Source organism: Dendronephthya gigantea, unplaced genomic scaffold (assembly GCF_004324835.1).
Source record: "Dendronephthya gigantea isolate DGI-Jeju-01 unplaced genomic scaffold, DenGig_1.0 000071F, whole genome shotgun sequence".
NCBI lineage: Eukaryota > Metazoa > Cnidaria > Anthozoa > Malacalcyonacea > Nephtheidae > Dendronephthya > Dendronephthya gigantea.
In genome coordinates, this window is record NW_021163081.1 from 13,148 (window position 1) to 28,232 (window position 15,085).

The window sequence follows — 15,085 nt, forward strand, 5'->3', positions numbered from 1 at the left end:
ACACTGTTAAAATATAGTATGAAATATGAAATACGGATAATAGCTGTAGTAAGATTCAAATTGATTTGTCTTAGGCAAAACATTATATGAGGTTAGTATTAAAGGGCAATAATTATCCAAAACATTCAAAAAGGTTCCATACTGTCTTTTGACTCCTTGAAAACTGTCTTTACCATTCTTCTGATGAGGGTCCAACCACCATGTACCATTTCTAGGATAAACTGTATTCTCCATGGTTTAGGGTGATTTGCTAGATGTTTCCCAGGGAAAACTAATTCATAAATCTGTCTGAATAGTGGCAGGAAATTCAACATCAGGTCTTCATCTGAGTTTAAATCAATATGTAAAGGGCCAATCATTGGAATTATTGACAAGAGTGGATTTATGTCAGGTGTTTTTCCATGTTTCTCTGCCTCACAATGCTTCTGAAGTAACTCATACAAAATTTTTCTAGGGTAAAACTGACTTGGATAGTCGGCAGGCAATAATACAAGAAACTTAGATAAGTAATCTTTCAGTTTAGAATTAATTACAATATCAAGTGCTTCTGAATAATTTTCTTTACTCTTTAGGGGCAATTTGATAAAATCAATCAAATGAACATTTGCAAATTTCCTTAGCTGTTGCAGGTCAGGAGATGCACCATAGTCATCCGAATGGCAGCTAGCTGAGGAAAGATTTTAACAATGATAGTGCACATGTTTAGGACATTATTAGTCGAGAGGTCAGTTGGTCTTCTGTGTGAGTGGATAGTTGTATAGTCATCAATCATGAGAATTATAAGTTGCTTGCAATATTGCGGCATGTGGTAAAACACTGACTACGGAATAACGGAACACGGAATACCGGAACAACGGAATACCAAAAACACTGACTACCGGAACACGGAATACCGGAACAGAAAAACACGGAATACCGGAACACGAAATATTGACAGTGTAATATAATATTGTGTCTAAGAGCAGATATTTTGTTATTTACCGGCTAGGAGGTCCAGATAAAAAAATATTTTACGTAATGACTAGTCTGACGTTTAATACTAAACGACAATGACAATGACAATGTATAAACACTTGTCAAGATTCCGGACCGTCGCCAAATATCGTAAAATTCAGCCAGCTGTTGCAAAAAATTAGATTGCAAGAAAATGCTAGATTCTTCCCGCTCCTGATTTCAAGAAAAAAATAAAAATAATTACGCCATTTTGACAACATTTTCCACATTTAAGGCGAGTTAAAGTAAATATTAAATATTAAGAAAACTTTGCAAAATAATTTTAAATTTACATTCTCAAAACTTTGCGTGTGGGGGTTATAGTTAGTCACTTTAGCAGGGAAGCACCCCTCTCCCCCCTTAGTTAGTTTTATATTGGTCATGTGACCGGAAGACGGGCACATATTTTGTCTATAATATAACCAATAAGTTAGTTATTTTGATTTTTATGTAAAGTATTTATACCGCGAAATTGACTGGTGTTACTGTTAGATAAGTATACCAGTCACACGTGGAACGTCTAAAAAACTTTGGAACTTTCAAAGAGAATTTTTACACTGAAATGAGCGGTACAGAGCCTACCTCAGTTTATGGACGATTATAAAACACGTCGTTCTTGGGAATATTTTGAATCAGCACAAGCATGAATATCACCAAAATTAAACTATTTTGACCTACGACGTCGACATTTCAACAAGTATTTCAAAGAAACTTGATAAACTATGGAATATATTCTATGTTCACCGTGCCGATGAAGTCAAATATTGAACAGAAATGCGAATGCGCGTTTATTATTAAAATATCTGAAAAACCACAATACAGAAAAGCTGTATAAGGATCAAGCAAAACATAATATCAATGTTAAATATAATGTCAAGTTCAATGAACTGTACCTTTTTAAAGCATAAACAAGTCATGTTAACGTATAAACGTCAGTCCAAACTCCTTTGCAATGAAGGCCTTGTGAGCGGCAGATAAAAATACATCATCAGGAATAACCAAAAAATTGGACGTGAAGGATTGTTCCTCTGCTTTTACACATGCCAATCTTAGGTGGTAATGAGAATCTGTTGGACGTGTTGGAGTACAAACGTTTCCTGTTTTGTCCTTGTAGGGCCGCCTCTCTTTGCAAGCGATGCAATAATCAAAGGGAGGCAATGGAATGTGTCCATCTGCGCTTTTGATGGATCCTCTGCAGCCTTGGCACACCTTGATACGATTGTTTACTTTTTTGACGAAGAAAGGGTTCGTATTTGCTGCTTGCACTGGTGAACTGTACACACGCTTTCTCCGCTCTTCGACAGCAAGTTTAGGAGTGGATCTTCTTGTCGCCGGAACTCCACCCTTCCGTCCTGGATTTTTAGGCATATCTATGTGAACTACCGAAGTAAGATTTGTGGCTTTAGCACATCGCTTCCTTTTAAACCATGATAAAAACTGGACCAGGTCGCCGTTAGACTTTGCAGCTGCGACGGTATGGGAACATATTTTAATTCCGTTCTTATGCGGACAATTCTTTTCGCATTTGTACTCGCCAACAGCCTTACCTTTTAAAAGATAAAAATACGTCATCAGGAATAACCAAAAAATTGGACGTGAAGGATTGTTCCTCTGCTTTTACACATGCCAATCTTAGGTGGTAATGAGAATCTGTTGGACGTGTTGGAGTACAAACGTTTCCTGTTTTGTCCTTGTAGGGCCGCCTCTCTTTGCGAGCGATGCAATAATCAAAGGGAGGCAATGGAATGTGTCCATCTGCGCTTTTGATGGATCCGCTGCAGCCTTGGCACACCTTGATACGATTGTTTACTTTTTTGACGAAGAAAGGGTTCGTATTTGCTGCTTGCACTGGTGAACTGTACACACGCTTTCTCCGCTCTTCGACAGCAAGTTTAGGAGTGGATCTTCTTGTCGCCGGAACTCCACCCTTCCGTCCTGGATTTTTAGGCATATCTACGTGAACTACCGAAGTAAGATTTGTGGCTTTAGCACATCGCTTGCTTTTAAACCATGATAAAAACTGGACCAGGTCGCCGTTAGACTTTGCAGCTGCGACGGTATGGGAACATATTTTAATTCCGTTCTTATGCGGACAATTCTTTTCGCATTTGTACTCGCCAACAGCCTTACCTTTGGTAACCAAATGAGGGCGATCTTTAACGCTGCGACTTGCCACCATTCGAGAACCAGGATGACAACCAGGTGCTAATGTCATTAATCCAGGCGTGGTTACAAGCTCAATTGCCTTGGACCATATTCCTTTAATGGTTTCCTTTGACTTCTCAGGTAGATACTCCTGAAACTCATTGAAGGTAATGCCCATCCTTACGTTGACACTGATTTCCTTGCATCGTCCATCTCTGGTTACACCCATTGTTTCCGGTTCTAATTGGCTAGCAACTGCTTCATTTGGAATTTCACGAGAATCATTCTCAGATGTTACATCATTTAGAGCTGCTGACGCCAAAAGATCCAATGGAGAAAAAAGATCTTGGTTGGAATTTGACTTTGCAGAACAACCAGGCGAATCCACTCCGGCGAATACAGTTTTCGAGACATTTGTACTCTGGCCCAACGAAGAGGAAAGATGTTTCGTTGAACTTCTCTCTTGAAAACCAAACGCTGACTGGGTATCAATTCCGGTACTTGAAACTACACCTCCCGAGACATCTGCACTCTGGTCAGACAAAGGGGAAAGACTTTGACTTGAACGTCTCTCTTCAGAACTTTCTTCTTTAGAACAAAACGATGAATCAGTTCCCGTGACCACAGTTTCCGAGACATCTGTATTCAGTACAGAAACAAGATATCTTTCCTTGTCTTCATCACTCATCGCTAGCCAAACTTCTGAAGGCAAGATTAAATGACTCAACAACGGATGGAGCCTATACGGACCCTTGTCAATAATTGCCCACGAAATATTTCTGGCCTGGTGCTCGATCATTTCTTGCATAGTTGCCGTAAACTCGTCAACTTTTGATTCTTTTCCATTCACTTCTCTCTTCAAAAGGCTGTTAACACACTCAACACGATTAGAGACATAACGTCCAGGAGGGTTTCCAAGGCCTGCTTCGATGCGTACAGGTTTTAAAAGGTGATCCTTGAGAAGCTGAAACTTGTGCTTCATAAACCAGTTAAAGAACGCCTTTCCTTTATCACCATTGCGCTGAACCCATGCACTTTCTAAGGAACTCATGCGAATGTGAAGCTCGTCCTCGTCGTCAGCATCAACAATGCCTTCTTCTAACACAGAGCCAACTTGCTGCCCAAAAATGTCAGAAAGGATGGTTCTTCTGTCTGACTCGTTCACGCCCACTGACTGCAAATGATGCTTTATATTATTGAAAAAATGATTAAAGCACAAAAGATGCTTCGCATCAGAACAAACCTCGAGAAATGCATTTGACAAAGCCACCTCCCCATCTGTACCAAGCACACACAAGTGCTTAAATTCGGGCTTCTTCTCAACTATGTGATCGACAAGTACTTTGTACGTTGATTGCTCCTTTTTCTGATTGGACCAACCATGACTGGATGTTGTTCACTACAGCGATGCAGCAATAATAGATGCTCGTACTGTGTAGTTGTGACGCTGAATGGACCCAAATTAAATATGGGGTCGGCTTGAAAGACGCTAAAATAAACTTTATTGGTACAGAACTTAACGATGTCATTTAGTTGCTGAGTTGTCATGAGCAGTACGATGGGTTCAGGTGCACAAATAGCCTTTTGAACGTAAGCTTTTTCTGGGTTCTTCTGCTGATCTTTACATAACATAACAAGTGATAGATAAGGATCATCGCTGGTTGCACGTGGTATCGCATGGATTGACTTGCCAATGTTGTATGCTTGCGTTAGATTACGAGGCCAAGTACTTGCTGTACCATGCAACATACCACCAGCTTGCTCTGCCACATGATCCACAGCTTTTCTGGGATGGTTTCTATGGAGCTCAACTTTGATTTTTTCTAAAGTGCTCGCCTGCGTTCTTATATAAGGCGTACTAGAATTATTTTTGCTGTTTCCGTGAGCAGCTCTAACATAAGGATGGATAGTACCTTCAAACTGGTACTCCACTAACGACAATGGTAACCTTATCGAATTTTCATCTGAAAGACAATTAAATGGTAAATCTTTAAGTTTATACCGTTAGCTAAAATCAGTTTTGGTCAGCAGATATTTTTGCATTATACAGGGTGTATAAAAAAAAATGTCCTAAATGTAAAATTTCCGTTTTGCAGGATATTTTGTAGAATTTGGCAAATTTTTGTGTTCCTAGAGATGGTTAAGACTTATCTGGTATACCTAGGCCAAGTTTGGTTTTTCATTAACAAAATTATGTTACCGGGGGGGGGGTGGTTCCTTTCCACTGATATTGAGAGGGCTTGCGCGCGAAAATGTGAAGCTAAAATTGAGATATTATTTAGCTGTCTAATAGTGGGAAAGCTTTTTAATTAACTGTCAAAGTTTCAGGAAAAATAATGCAAACTGAGAGAAACGCGCGACCCCTAAAAGTGACAAATATTTAATTGAGCGCAGTGGATTAAATGCATGGTTGATTTTAGCGTGACCGATCTCATGCAAAGCTGGGCAAATGAATAAATTAAAGCGAGAAACTGAAGACGAAGACGAAGCGATTTAATAATAAGATTCTTATTCTTGATGTTAATCCTCAACATTTCCACCATTTCTTTCTAAGCAAACTGCGGCTCGTCTGAGCATGGTAAACACTGAACGGCGAACCACATTTGTCTGTCCTGCCTCAAACTATCCATTTCGTTTGAAATTCTTTCTTGCAAATCGCCTACGCTACCACCGGCAAATCTAGGCGAATGGACAGACAAATGGTTCGCTGTTCAGTGTTTAGTATGCTCAGACAAGCAGCAGTTTGCTTAGAATGAAATGGTGGAAATGCTGAGGATTAACATCACGAATAAATCGCTTTGTTTTTGTGTTCAGTTTCTCGCTTTAATTTATTCATTTGCCCAGCCTTACATGAGATCGGTCACGCTAAAATCAACCATGCATTTAATCCACTGCGCGCAATGAAAAATTTGTCACATTTAGGCGTCGCGCGTTGCTCCAAGTATGCATTATTTTTCCTGAAACTTTGACAGTTTATTAAAAAGCTTTCCTACTTTTAGACAGCTAAACAATATCTCAATTTCAGCTTCACATTTTCGCGCGCAAGCCCTCTCAATATCAGTGGAAAGGAACCACCCCCCCGGTAACATAATTTTGTTAATGAAAAACCAAACTTGGCCTAGGTATACCAGATAAGTCTTATCTATCTCTAGGAACACAAAAATTTGCCAAATTCTGCAAAATATCCTGAAAAACGGAAATTTTACATTTGAGACATTTTTTTGATACACCCTGTATATAGTATAGTCAACGATGAAATTTTCAATCAGTAAGCTAAGTTTAACCAAGTTGAGACCATAGAAATAATAGACAATTAATTTTAGACCTTCAAAATAATAGTCTATTGATTTCTTTGGTTGAGAAAGAACTTAGATGTAGCGTAAATGAGGTATCGAAAAGCACATTCTTTTTAAAATTTCAAATTACTTTTTAAAATTACAAAAGTTTGTTTGTAACTTTAAAAAGTTGTTCCAGTTTCGAGATTTGTGACGATGATCTACAATAGAAGGAAGGTTTGAAATTTCTGATTGGCTATTAAAAAGTGGCAGCTAATAAAAAAATTTCAAGCCTTTGCTTCAATGTACCTGTAATGAAAGTAATAGTCCTTCGAAAATCACGTGCTCCTTTGTTGTAGTAATAGATGCGATTAACTGTTATTAAACCATTCCAGGTGTCCAATTCTGTACCCTTGGCTATCTTTTTGTAGCCATCTGGAGTATCCTCATAGTAGAATCTATGTTGACCATTGTTCACCCAGGATCCACACTCATCAGACAAAAGATCTTTTACATTTTGAAGCTTCGAGGTATCTACTAAGAAAGACTTATTGTCTTTAACATGAGTCAGTACTTTAGTTGAAACAAATGATGGATGGGGTGGGTTTGTTATGAGGGTGTTTACAACTCTGTCGATTGCAACTTCCTTTTCTTTCTTGGAAATGCTTGACAGTGATCGTAGTTCCTCAAAGACAGGAAGATGCTTATCGTTGTTGTGGTACAATCTTTAGAGGAATCAAGTGAATCCTCACTGTTGAATAAGCAATGACTAACATCCACTAATTAACAATTAGTCGCCAATGGTCAGGTGATTACAGGCCTATATTACAAGCCAAACCACTACTATAGGTAAAAAATACCAATACTGGTATATAATGAATACATAGAAACATGATAATATAATTTAATATTAACAATTTTTTAATAAAATATCAAGGCAAATTTGGCTACCAAAGTATTAATGGTCTGTCCTTTATTGCAATAGAGATAAAAATAAGTCATCATTGTTAAATAATTGTAACAATTCATTTTTTTTTCAAATAATATTTTATGTAAGATATTTCTTCTAAAGTTAGCAAATAAAAAAGCAAAAGCATAAAACTTAACAAGAACTAGGCATTTTTAAAATGCACAATTACATATATCTTTCATAACAAAGGAAAAATAATCTATTTAGGGGTGGGGTGGGGTGGGGTGGGGTTGCTTGTACCAAAGGTATGAGAATTCTAGAGGTATCTGGGGGTTGGATCCTAAAAATGTCATTTGTAACATTCCGAGAACACACTGTTTAAACTTTTCGTTTTTTAAAACACAGTTTTAATGGCATATTTTGACCTATGCCCACACAAGCCCTTCTTCCCACCTACCACTATCTTCCACGCTGTACTTCCAGAAACTGTGCACTAATTACTTACTTTGGGGAAGGTACTAGCTCCCTCTTTATTTTTTTTGTTTTTGGTAAGTCCTCCAGTACATTCCTAAAAAAACATTTCCTATATTTATGATTTCCAAAACAGACACTTTTTATGGACCACAGTAATTGGATTAACCATTGTATAATATTTATAGTGTCTCTTGAAAGTGATATTCTCTCCTTGTGAAGCACAATTATCATAATTTTGATGTACTTAAATTTGAAATTTTGATACCTTAATGTTTATAAAAAACAACAGTTGATTTTATATTTATTACGGGTTTATATACCAAGTTATGTTCTACACTCATGCTAGAATTCCACATCTAATTTAAGTCAGACAATGTCATATGTTTGTTTTCAAGCCAGAAATCCTGCCTGTAATATCAAGATAAAAAGAGCCCAGGTGCCAAAATAGATTTGGTTTAGATTGCTCCTACATTGCAAATGAACTGTGCAATACTTACTCAAGATATTCCGCTTCTTTTTTAACTGGCGAGTCCAATTTATTTCTAAGAATAAATAAAAAAATCAAAATCAAGGCTGAAATACGCCTGTATTCAAAAAGCTCACTCACACTCATACTCATTGAGTGTGACATATAAATTTCGTTAATGCTAATCAATGAGAAAGTTTTTTCTTAATAGATGGAAAGATATAAGGTAAATCACTGAAAATCAAGCCCCTATTCGGCTGGAAATACCGCCATTGAAACGTTATGAGCAGATTAAGATCTCCCACTCAATGAGTTTGAGTGTGAGTGAGCTTTTAGAATACAGGCGATAGTATAGATAGTATGGTATATAATATGTTGCCTATAAATTGCCTTTAGAAACTTTCAAGTTCATAAAACAATACTAAAGCCCGGCGCACACTGGAGGAAACAGCTGAGCTGAGCGTCACTCGTGGCTGTTAGCTGAGCTGTTTCCTCAGGTGTGCGGTGTCGTGTTCCGCGATTTTCGCCACCCGTGCCATGAGCGCAGAATATTCAACATGTTGAATAATTTTGTGCACGAGTGAACATTTCCTCACAGTGTGCGCGCGTTCTGAGCTATCAGCTCATGCGTCTTTTCCATGTTTTACTGAAGTCAAGATGGCGGCAAACAACTCACCAGTTGCTGAAGCAGTGTTGGAAGATAAATTGGCCGATTTTTGGCCCGATTACCCTTGTCTGTACGACGTTCGAAGTCCAGACTTTAAGAACCGGGAGATACGCGATAAGGCGCTTCAAGAATTGGCCGAAAAACTCGGAACAACATGTAAGATAATTCAGATTTTATTAGTGTTATTGTAGAAATAACTCAAATAAGAATACTGCGCGAGGGAATTCGTACACTTCTGCCTTCTAGCAAGGATTCCTCTCAGTGCAGCAGGTTTTATATGATTCCTTGACGGTTTAGTAGTAATATTGCCTAGAATTTGACATTTTTTATTGTTTATCAAAAATTTTAAGTTATCTGTGATTGAATAAACAAATTCAATTATTATTTATAGGTGAGTGGGTTAAAGCTAAAATCAGAGCTCTGAGAAACAGCTTTAGCAAAGCAAAAAAAACCCCAGCTAGTGGAAGTGCAAGAAAAAATGTGACCAAGCGCACTCAATGGCTGCTTGAGAAACTCCAGTTTCTCACACCTGATGTGGCAACTCGGGCTTCAATTTCAAATATTGATTTGGTAAGCACATACATTGAAGAACTTAAGGCATGGAAACAGTTTGTATATATATATTTATGTACAAAGAGAAAGAAAGTGTATAATAACAGTGCAGTTGATAATAGGGTAGTGATAACTCTTACAATATATACATGTTTGCGTAAGCAATATGGCTAAGCAATCATACTGCTTTGCCAAGGGACAGATCCATGATTATTAAAATAATCAGTCAAAAGTACCCTTTGAGTTTTGGCATCCTTTGTTGCATTGTGCAGGGTGGTTGGTTGCATATTAGTCAAAACCTGGTCGTTTCTCCAGGTACCTCTGACCAATGTATGATCTGCATTCTCAAGGTCTGCAGCTGATGCATAACTTGCTTTGTTCTTTTCAACCATTAAATTGTGCAAGCAGCAAGCTGCAAAAATTATGTCTTTAACTTTGTCGGGTGATAGTTTAATGGTAGTTAGGAATACCCTCCACCTATGAGCTAAAATGCCAAAGGCATTTTCGACAACTCTTCGTGCTATTGACAATCTGTAATTGAAGATACGCTTCTCTTTCTCCAAATTCCGATAAGGGTATGGCTTCATTATACGATTACTTACAGGAAAGGCATCATCCCCAACAATATGATGTGGTATCATTTTTGATATCCCTTGTAAGGCAACTGCATCTGGAAGATCTAAAGAGTTTGTTCTCAGTGCTTTATTCAATGCAGAATCAGCAAAAACTCCAGCATCACCTGCTCTGCCAGCTGTTCCAACATCAATATAAATAAACTTGTAGTTTGCATCAACCATGGCAAATAAAATTACACTAAAAAGTGCTTATAGTTAAAGAACTCAGAGCCTGTATCAGCTGGTTGTTGAATAGCAATGTGCTTCCCATCAATAGCTCCCAAACAGCATGGATAATTCCACTTCATGTTAAATTCTGATGCAATTTGTAGCCAATCTTCTTTATTACTTGGAGTCAAGAAAATAAAATATTAGTTTAATTTTTAGGATTCCCGTGCTAGTTGTAGTACTCCATTTTCGGAAATAAGCTTCAAAGAAAATGATGAGGGTGAAGATGATGATTCTCCTGATCAATTATTTCCAAGTAGCCCAACAAATCCAACAGAGGAAAGTGGTGATCAGAGCATTGGAAGATCAACAAGTGAACCACTGAAAAAACGAGCAATGTCCAGAAAGAAACAGGCTGAGGAGGAGTATCACCTGATCAAGAATTTGTCTCAGTCTATTGCAAACAAGCAAAAAAAAAGGGAACGACACCATTTATGATGCTTTTGGGAATTATGTTGCCAAAGCTTTGTCTGAATTGGATAAAGTGGCAAGCAATTTGGCACAAAACAAAATAAATAATATCATTTTTCAAGCTCAGGCTGGATTACTGACCCAGGAAGTACAGACACCAACAGTCATACAACCCCAACCCCAGAGAAATTATTTCCACCCAATCATGCCTGGTACCCCACAAAGCCAACAACCTCCAATTTATGGGCAAAATAGTATGCCCTACAGAGAGGATCACTACTGAAAAGGACAATACATTATATAATTTATATTAATATACTTTTTACTGATACTTGTTATAAATATTTTATAGCTACACAGTTTACAAAATAAAGTTTTATACCTTTAAATACTTGTTTTTCATAACTTCATGCAAGGCTTGACATGTTTCTTCTACTATGCATGATATTGTTCTCTCACCAATTCGATATTGGAAAGAAAGACTTCTGAATGTCTCTCCTGAAAATGATAAGTTTTAAAGAGGCATTCATTAGTAAACTCCGTGTCTGTATAGTAATCATTATTGACAATAATACAACAAAACTGGGAAACAAACTATAGACAAACCTGTAGCTAAAAAATGTAATGTCACGGACAATCGTTCAATGGGTTTTATCGAGCAGCGAAGGTGAGTGTCTTTCTTTTCGACCAAAGGGTATATTAAGGTCAAAATTTCCTCAAATGAAGTTCTGTCTAGGCGATGATATTGTCTGAATTTCTCTGGATCTTCGTAATTCAATTCACAAACAATATTCACACATGCCCCATGGGTTTGGCAGCGTGAAACCCAGGATTTAACCCAAGTCTTTCGGTTAGATGCTCTCAAACGCCTTCGTCTCCGCCGCAGTATCAGAAGGGAAAGCAAAACCTCTTCATCTCCCGACGAGCTCGAGTCTAGATTTTCATCGACATCGGCCATCTTGACTTCAGTAAAACATGGAAAAGACGCATGCGCGTTGGTATTGGTTGCTGAGCTGATAGCTCAGAACGCGCGCACACTGTGAGGAAATGTTCACTCGTGCACAAAATTATTCAACATGTTGAATATTCTGCGCTCATGGCACGCGTGGCGAAAATCGCGGAACACGACACCGCACACCTGAGGAAACAGCTCAGCTAACAGCCACGAGTGACGCTCAGCTCAGCTGTTTCCTCCAGTGTGCGCCGGGCTTAAGGATACTGGCCACACCTCATAATAGCCTTACAGGCTCACACCCTTCAAAAGGTAATACCCAAGTTTAAATATATAATACCTTAAATTCAAAATGCTTTTTTTAAATACACCTACAGGCTACAGCTGCCTGATATTCAGTGATGTATATATATTTTACTTACAAACTAATTGTTATTCTTTCTATTCCATCATCTGCACTGAAGCTAGAACATTAAAAATTGTGAATTAGAATTAAAAACAACAATATTTTGACTAAAATTCAGTATTAAAAATCTCATTTGCACAGACTTTAATATTCATTCGCAACTATCTCATATTTAAATCAATACCATACCTATCGTTTTCGTCCGAAGAGGATAATACAGTAAAAGGATTTCCCCTGTTTAAAATCAAAATCATATGATAATTCTATAAACAACGATGTCATAAATTATTAATGATTCAAAAAGGATTCTTTACATACCTTGTGCCCTCCGCCATTTAGTAAGAACAACAAATGATAATTTGGAATAATTAAGTCCGGTATTCCGTTATTCCGGTTGTTAGGTTTCACTGTTCCGGTATTCCGGTAAGTACAGTGTTCCGTTATTCCGTTATTCCGGTAGTCAGTGTTTTACTGTTCCAGTATTCCGTGTTCTGTTATTCTGTAGTCAGTGTTTTACTACATGCCCAATATTGCCTCATTGGTTGTTTGCATGCTAGTGACAGCATAGTGTGCCAGTGCCCTGTCTACTGAACGACTACTACATGCAGTGCCAAGGTTTCTTTGGGTGTCTATCTCATCATTTGTGCAGTGTGCAAACCTTAGATAAATTCCATTGTCAAGCTGGAAGAAATCACATTTTTGTGATAGGCCAAAACCTATTTGCATCACTAAAGAAACACAGCGTTTTTTAATTAGAGCTTGTCGTGCTGTGGAATGTCTAGGGCTAGTTATGCTAGAAGTAGCTTAAAAATATTTGGGCCCCTGCTTGCACACATAATTCATGAAACATATCTGGGTCACTTACTGGTTGGGTTTCCCCTGAATTGAAGTTTTGAAAGCAAAATCCCTGAAGACTTTTTATCTCTTCAACAATTTCAGACCCTGGAATTGAAAAAATGCATGAAAAGTTAGAAAGTTTATTGGCAAACTAAAAGGTACCTCCAGGGGTGAAATAATTGGGTCATGCACAAGCTACAAAAGTTACATTGTATTGTATGTGATATTTTTGGTAGTATTATAGGCAATAGAAGTTCAAAACTGGAACATAAATTGTTCACCAACTTTAGACAAAAATTGCTGTAAAAGCAAATTAATAGAACCTAATATAATATTTTAAATTTATACAGACCTGTCACACGGAGATGTGAAGGTAAGTTAATAACATTGGCTGTAATATTAAACCAAAAAAGCAGGTTTTATATTTAAAAAAAAACATAAGCATTCTAGTTTGACATTTAAAAGGAGTGATTTATTGATAAACTTTACCGTTCAAGTCAATGACAACCGGTACTTCATCCCTTGTTTGAGTTTCAGACGTTAGCATTTGATGAAAACCGGGCTTTTCGCTGCGTTTTACAGCCGCATAACAGACCTTACAAACACATTTTCCCTCGACATTTTTAAAAACAAAACCAGAAGCACAGCATTTTGTTCCACAATGTTGACACAGAATTCGGGACCTCATACCACAATAACAAACTACGAATACTTCAAGGAAAGGAAAGCCAAAAACGTAAATAAAAACCTGGCTAAAGCCTTGAAAAGATTTCCCGCCGCTAGTGCATGAAGATAGGACTGGATAGTTGTTTAAAGGTCATAACGTTCTGTCAGTCCATCGGACGAACAACATAATTTTTCAAAACAGAACTCGCCATTTTCACTAAAATCGCTTAAAAATCAGTCACACAATACAAAATCAGTTTTTAAAATATCAATTTTATTTCCGATTATTGTTTACTTAAATACAACATTTAAAAACTGTAAAAAATCAACCGTCTGTTCAGCTTTTGGAATTGTGCCGATCAAAACTCGCTCCTCGCCTTTCTTTGCCTTCGAAGCAAATGCACTAATACGCATGCTCGCAACAAATTTCTCGCGCATGCTCAGACAAAAGTCACCTTTGCTGTCGAAGGATGGTTGAAATATCTTTCGTATTGTATCTTGCTGTTTACAATTGTTTAGATTATTTCTGTTGATGGCTTCCGATGCTCCCATCCTTTAATGTGAAGCTTGACAGATCTTGATTTGAATTTAGCTCTCAATGAAAGCTTTTATGTTATGTGTATGAACATTTCCTCGTTTTAAGTGTCGCAAGTTCCATTCTGGTATGGCTCTCCTTAGCATGGTGTCACAAGAATTATGCCAAGCAGTTGATACAATACTTTGTTCAACAAAGTAGGGCTTTGGGTGCTTAATTCCTTGTATACAATGTACATAGTATGATTAATTTGGTTGACGAGGCAGATGAATTTGGGTTTTCGGATGCATGTAGTTCATTCCCATTGGAAAACTACATGCAGAAACTAAAACGGATGGTTAGGTCAGGCAAGAATCAAATTGCGCAGATTGCTAACGTGTTAGTGAAAGTTGTAGCACCATTGAGCAAGTTTGTGAAGCTCCAGTTAGCGTAAAAGCACCTAACAATGCTTTCTTGTTAGACAACACATCTTGTGTAGAAGTTGTTGAAAGGGCTAATCACTCTGATGAGAATGAGGAACTATACATTTGCCATGTATATGAAAAAACCGAACCCCATTTCACAACTCCTTTTGACTCCTGTCTAATTTGTGTCCATAAAGCAACTGCTTGATGGACTGCAATGAAAGTGCTGCCTGTGCAGAAACTTACCAGAAAAGCAATGGTTATTGACCTTGGTTCTGGGAAAAAAAATTTCTGGTTATTCTACACACCAACAATTAGTAAGCAAGGTAATGGTCTACAGAAGGCTCATGCATGTCATGATGACTGGCTTATTAATAATTTATTTGTATCCATCCTGCTGCAGATGTCAAGTGATAGTTTTGCTGTAGTGGAATTTGTTGATGAAAAATCTGTTGAGGTTGTAGCTAAAAGCTGGATTGAAACTTGTGATGGGGTAGGTTTTCATTTATTCATACAGTTGTTATCCAGTTCCAAAAAGGTAAAATATTAA